Below are 6,950 nucleotides of genomic sequence, written 5' to 3' on the forward strand. Positions count from 1 at the left end.
TCCTAGGTATTTGATTCTCTTTGAAGCAATTGTGAATGGAAGTTCATTCATAGTTGGCTCTATGTTCATGGTATTGGTGTATAAGAATGCTTGTGATTTTTGCACATTAATTTTGTATCCTGAGACTTTGCTGAAGTTTGCTTATCAGCTTAAAGGAGATTTTGGGCTGAGACAATGCGGTTTTCTAAATGCTCCTGATCATGTCATCCCTGCAAACCAGGGACAGATTGACTTCTTCTTTTCCCCTAACTAAGATACCCTGATTTCTTTCCTGCACCTAATTGCCCTAGCCAGAACTTCCAACACTATGTTGGGGTGTGAGAGAGGCATCCCTGTCTTATTGCCAGTTTTTCGAGGAATTTTCCAGTTTTGCCCATTCCAATTATGATATTGGCTGTAGGTTTATCATAAATATGCCAATTATTTTGAGTCACGTTCCGTAATGCGAATTTATTGGCGTTTTAGCATGAAGGGCTGTTGAATTTTGTCAAAGCCTTTTCTGCATCCTATTGAGATAATCATGTGTTTCTTGTCTTTTGGTTCTGTTTATATGCTGGATTATGTTTTATTGATTTTGCAGATATTAGATATAGCCTTGCATCCCAGGGATGAAGCCCTTGATCATGGTGGATAAGCTTTTTGATGTATGTGTTGTTGAATCGGTTTGCCAGTATTTATTCTAGGGATTTTTACGATGTTCGCTCAGGATATTGGTCTAGAATTCTCTCTTTTTGTGCGTATCTCTGCAGGCTTTGGTATCAGGATGATGTTGGCCTCATAAAATGAGTTGGGGAGGATTCCTACTTCTATTGATTGGAATGGTTTCAGAAGGAATGGTACCAACTCCTCCTTATACACTCTGGTGGGAATTCAGCCTAATGAATCCATCTGGTCCCTGGACTTTTTTTTTGGTTGGTAGGCTATTAATTATTGCTCGTTTCAGAGCCTACTATTGGTCTATTCAGGATTCAACTTCTTCCTGGTTTAGTCTTGGAAGGTGTAAGTGTGTCAGGAATTATCCATTTTCTTCTGGAACGGTTGCGTGGGGTGTTTATATAGTATTCTCTGATGGTGGACATTTCTGTAACAGGGTGGGTGGTGATATCCACATCATTTTTTTAATTCGTCGATTTGATTTCTTCTCTCTTTTCTTCCCTTTTGTGTGGTGCTTTTCAATTGGTGCCTAATTTTTTGATCTTTTCAAAATAACTCCTGGATTCATTTCATTGATTTTTTTGGGTTTTGTGTCTCTATCTCCACTTCAGTTCTGCTCTGATCTTAGTTATTTCTTGCCTTCTGCTAAACTTTGGGATATGTTTATGCACTTCTCTAGTTCTTTTAATTCTTTGATGTTAGGAGTGTCAATTTTGATCTTTCCTGCGCTTTCTCTTGCTTGGGCATTTAGTGCTACTCATTCCCTCTACTTTATAGCTTAAAATGTGTCCCAGAGATTCTGGTATGTTGTATCAACATTTATAATTTGATTTCAAGGAACATCTTCCCATTCTGCCTTCATTTTCGTTTATGTACTTAGTATTAGTCATTTCAGAACCCAGGGTTGCTGACAGTTTCATGTAGTTGGTTTGATTGAGTTTCTTAGTCCTGAGTTCTAGTTTGATTGCACTGTGGTCTGAGAGAGACAGTTTGTTACTGTTTCTGTTCTTGTACATTTTGCTGGGGGTGCTTTTGTACAATTATATGGTCAGAATTTTTGGAGTAAGTGCAGGTAGCAGTTCACTGAGAGAAGAATGTATATTCTGTTGGTTTGGGTGGGTTCTATGGATGTATCCTGGGTCTCACTTTGCTTTTGGAGGTGAGTTCAATTCCCTGGACATCCTTGTTAACTTTCTGTCTCGTTGATCTGTGTGTGACATTGGTGTGAGTCCATTATTGTGTGTATGGGAGTCCTAAGTCTCTTTGTAAAGTCTCCTAAGGACTTGCTTTATGAGATCTAGGGTGCTATGTATTGGGTTGCTTGTCATTTAGGTTGGGTGTCTTTCTGTTAGATTGATCCCTTGACCATTTATGTGTGGCCTTCTTTGTCTCTTTTTGATCTTTGATGAACTTCAAAGTCTGTTTTTATCGAGGACTAGGTTACTAACCCTACTTTTTGTTTTCCTCCATTTGGCAGTGATACCTCGCTGTGCGAGACCCACCACCTGTCAGCTATGCGTTTGGCGGGTTAGTTACTCCTGGATACAGCAGACTGAAGTGGGTCTTGACTCTTTATCCAGTTTGCCAGTCTGTGTCTTTTCATTGGAGCGACAGTCCATTTAAATTCTGGGTTAAAGTTGTTATGTTAATATGAACTTGATCTGCGTTATGATAACTGGTTATTTGCTTTCCAGTTAGTTGATCACCGGTTTCTGCCAGCCTCGATGGTCTTTACATTTTGGCATCATTTTGCGCAGAAGTTTTTGGTTGGTTCTGCTTGCATTTCAGGTTCTTTGAGGCGAGATTTGATGGGTGAATACTCTGGCATTTTGCGTATCGCAGGGTTTTCGGCAGCGAACGGTTGATGCCGGATACAGCGGGTTTGGGAATTTCGCTTCTTTAAGATGTTGGACATCATTATTTCTCTGCAGGCTGGGAGGTTTCTGCAGGAGGATCTGGCCATGGGGTGTTCAGGCGCTCCCACTTTTTGGTGGATTGCCAGGCTCCTTTTCTCTGGCTGCCATCGCCAGAGGGATTTTTCAGCCTGTTTCGGGTCAGCGGGTGTCGCGGGTGCAGCCTCGCTTTAGAGGGTCTTTGCGTGGTTCTCTGTTTGCCAGTTTGGATATTTGGCTGCCTCTGGTTGGAGTTTCTGGTTGTTCTCTGGAAGAGTCATTTTCCAGCAGTTCCAGTACCCTCGCGCCAGGCTTCGTCAGGCCCGTGGGGTTGGTCTTTTTACATAATCCGCCACTTCTTGCAGGCTTTGTTCATTCTTTTTCTTCTTTTCCTTTTGGTTTTCTTCGCTTCATTTCATTCGACAGTCACTAAATCCCTTCGGTCTCTCTTTACCATACAGTTGGTCGAATTACTGAAGCTTGTGCATTTGTCCATCGGCTGCAAGTGTCACGCTGGTTTTCATCCTCTTTCATTTCGTTTATGACCTTCTCTGCATTAATTAGTCTAGCCGTCAATTCTTCACTTTTTTTCAAGTTTTTTGGTTTCTTTCGCGCTGGGTCGTAATTCCTCCTTTAAGCTCTAAGAGTTTGATTGGACCTTCTTCTCTCATCTCGTCAAAGTCATTTCAGGTCCATTTGATCCGTTGATGAGCTAAGCTCCTTTGCCGGGGAGATGCTCTTATTTTGAATTTCCAGCTTTTTCTGCCCTGCTTTTTCCACATCTTTATTGGTTTTATCTGCCTCTAGTCTTTGATGATGAGTGATGTACTGATGGGGTTTTGGTGTAAATTATCCTTCCCTGTTTGATAGTTTTGCTTCCCAGCAGTGGGACCTCAGCTATGGAATCTGTGGAGATTGCTTGAGGTCACTCCAGACCCTGTTTGCCTGGGTATCCAGCGGCGGCAGAGGCTTTTGAGAAGATAGAATGTGGCCTCCTACAGACAAAGCCGGGGTGGCCTGTCTGATTTCCTTTTAGGCTTCCTCTCGGGGTATACCTCCACCCTGTAGCCCGAGGTGTGGGGTGTCAGGACTGCCTTGCCCCTAGTGGGGGTCTCCCCAGTTAGGCTACTCAGGGGTCAGGGACTGTTACTTGGAGCGAGCAGTCTGTCCCGTTCTCAGATCTGTGCCTCCATTTGGGAGATCCTGCTCCTCTTCAAAGCACAATCGAGACAGAGTGGGTTTGTGTCTGCAGAGTTTTCACCAACAGCTTTGTTGTTGTTGTTGTTGTTATTTGTGTAGCTGTGCCCCTGTCCCCAGGGCAGTCTGAGAGACAGGCAGGAGTTTCCCTTCCAGGCTGCTGTGAGAGCTCCACCCAGTTGGAGCTTCCCAGCAGCTTTGTTCACCCAAGCCTCGAAAGTAGGCCTCCCAGCCTGCGCTGCTGCCTTGCTGGTGATCACAGACTGCTGTGTGCCAATGAGGGAGGCTCCGTGGGCTGGCCAGGTTCCCTCCAGCCAGGTGGGATGCCTGATCTCCTGGTGGCAGAAACAGCCAGGGTGGGGAGTTGCAGATTTTTCCAGGCCGTGCGTGCCAGGTCCTAGCTGGGAGAAAGGGATTCCATACACTGCTGGAGTGAGGCGATGCCTCGCCCTGCTTCAGCTCTCGCTGGTCGGGCTGCAGCAGCTGACCAGCACCGATCGTCCGGCACTCCCCAGTGAGATGAACCCAGTACCTCAGTTGAAAATGCAGAAATCACCGGTCTTCTGTGTCGCTGGCGCTGGGAGTTGGAGACTGGAGCTGTTCCTATTCGGCCATCTTGCTCCGCCCTCAATATGTCTTAATATAATTTCTTCTATACAAAAATGCTACCTAAAATATTTTGCATGTTAGGAGTTGATAACTAATAACTCTTCAGAGTATGCTTCCATTCTAATGGCCCTTTGTTGCTGAAAATCTATTTTATTAGAGAAATAATGTTCATGTAACACAAAATTGACCATTTTAACCACCCTGAAGGGTACAATTCAGTGGCTTTTAGTATATTCACAATGTTTTATTACCATTACCACTGATTCTAGAACATTTTCATCATCCTAAAAAGAAACTCTGTACACATTAAGTTGTTACTCCCCATTTTCCCTCACTCAGCCCCTGGAAACCACTACTCTGCTTTCTTTCTATATAAAATTGCCTATTCTGGGCACTTCACAAAAATAGAATCATACAATATGTGGCCTTTTGTATCTGGCTTCTTTCACTTAGTGTAATGTTTTTGAGGTTAATCTCTTATGTACTTTGTTCATTCATTTTCACAGATTTACAATATTCCATTGTATGGCTATGCCACATTTTATTTAGTAGGTGATGGCCATTTAGTTTGTTTCCATTTTTCAGCCACTGTAAAAAATGGTGCTATGAACATCTGGGCAAAAGTTATTTTAAAAACATATGCTTTAAGTTATCTCAAGTATACAATTAAGAAGTACTCACATTGACTTGTAAGGAAATTTTATGTTTACATTTTATCAAAGAGCCAGTGTGTTTTCTGTTGTAGCACCACCATTTTGTATTCTCATTAGCAATGTACAGGTGTTCCAATACCTCCACATTCTTATCAACAATTCTTATTTCCTGTTTTTTTTTTTATTATGACAAATATGGTGGGTGTGAAGTGGCATATGACTTTGATTTGCACTTCCATAATGACTAAAGATGTTGAACCTCCATCTTTTTTTATTTCAGTATTTTATTTTTGTTAATGATGGGAATGTTTCTCAGTAAATTTAAGCAATCAACTTTATAACAGGGAAGGATAAGCTAGGGTTAGACGTAGAAAAGTTAATGTACATTATCTTGAAATTGTAAGGAGAAAAGTGTTTGAATGAAACTTTATCTATCTTTGTTAGCCAAACAATATTAAAATAAGAAAATTTTGAATAGAAAACTGTACCTGGTTCTCATATTTCAAGCATAAAAACATTTTAAATAAAACTTCTACTTTTTGGATCTATTTAAGTAATTTTAAAATAAAAAGTAGTATGTGAATTGTAGAGTGTAGCTAATGAAAACATTAAATAATATAATTTTAAGAAGCAATTAGCTATTCCACATGAAATAAAATCAATGATTACATAAATTCAACATGATTATGATGACAAAAGCAAAAATACAAAGTGTAATCATTTTTAGCTCCTTGTTTAACACATATATTAATACATTTCCCAAAATCAAACAAAATAACACCAACATCTACTAATACCACAATCACAATGAAACTCCTAAAACTTACTTAATTATTAACATCTTAAAAATCTAACTCTCATATGAATTATATAATCAAGCATATTTTCTAGCTGTGCAAACTAGTGAAAGCACAGTCTTCTTCAGGATTCTCTAGAATTCATAATTCAACTCATGTTGAACCCCACAATTCCTGTTGACTTTGGTGAATCTACTGAGCAGGCCTTCATTTACCAGAACATAAGCATATACTCATCGCAACTTTAGAAAGAATAGAAGGCCTTCATACTTGTTTGTTTTCAATTATATCTCATCATTAATTCTGTGCAGAGTTATGTTTTCTCGACTTAATATTTTTGCAACTTTTTAATTTTTTTCATTTTTTTCTATGTATTTCAACCCTTCTAACTGCAGCTGATTCAGCTTTTCGTTTTGACTTTCATCTAGAGTTATGTTTTCACACATTACAGGATTGAATATAAAATAGGTATCAGGAGGTAACAGACCATCAAGCATTATACAGACTGCTTCTATATCTGTAGCACTGTTGATAACATTAGCAAGTTTGGTTTTCAAGCTTGTGTGTATCACAGTGTTTTCCATATCACTCTCCAAATGTCCAGTGTCCAGACATACTGTGTACTCTAATGGAATATCCGGCCAAAGATATTTACGCTCATGCATTGGTAATGCCAAAGAGTTATTCAGAAGCAAACCTCCACCTTGATGAAGATCATTTCCCAATGCGTATTCTCCAAAGTAGCCTGGAGCAGCAGATGAGGCTCTAATGGCCTGCCACATTTTATACTGACAGCCTCTGAAATGACAGTTGATTCCAGCAAAATGGCCATAGTTTCTATGTTTAGAGACAACAAATTATAGTTTCTAAGCACTTTAGCTTCTAAAACACCAGAATATTTTTGTGTTATCCTCTGTTTACTATGATACTTACAGCAGTTACCTTAAGGCATGTGTGGTTTCTTGCTGTTGCAATCAATAGTGCAAATCACATTCTATTTTTCAGAATGTTTCCCCACATTTGACTGCTATAAAATGCATGGCTTCAACTCATTTTAACTTTTCCAACAATGAAATTTTGTGAAAATACATCTGATCCTAATGTTTTATAAAGTTTCTCGCATTCATCAAAAGGCATATGAAAAAATC

At 40.0% G+C, this 6,950-nt stretch overlaps 1 pseudogene; it reads right to left on the bottom strand.

The window, feature by feature from the left end:
- Positions 1-4,844: 4,844 nt before the first annotated feature.
- On the bottom strand, positions 4,845-6,659 carry LOC110742121 (annotated as a pseudogene).
- Between the last annotated feature and the right edge of the window lie 291 nt (positions 6,660-6,950).

The sequence above is a fragment of the Papio anubis genome, chromosome X (assembly GCF_008728515.1).
Source record: "Papio anubis isolate 15944 chromosome X, Panubis1.0, whole genome shotgun sequence".
Classification (NCBI taxonomy): domain Eukaryota; kingdom Metazoa; phylum Chordata; class Mammalia; order Primates; family Cercopithecidae; genus Papio; species Papio anubis.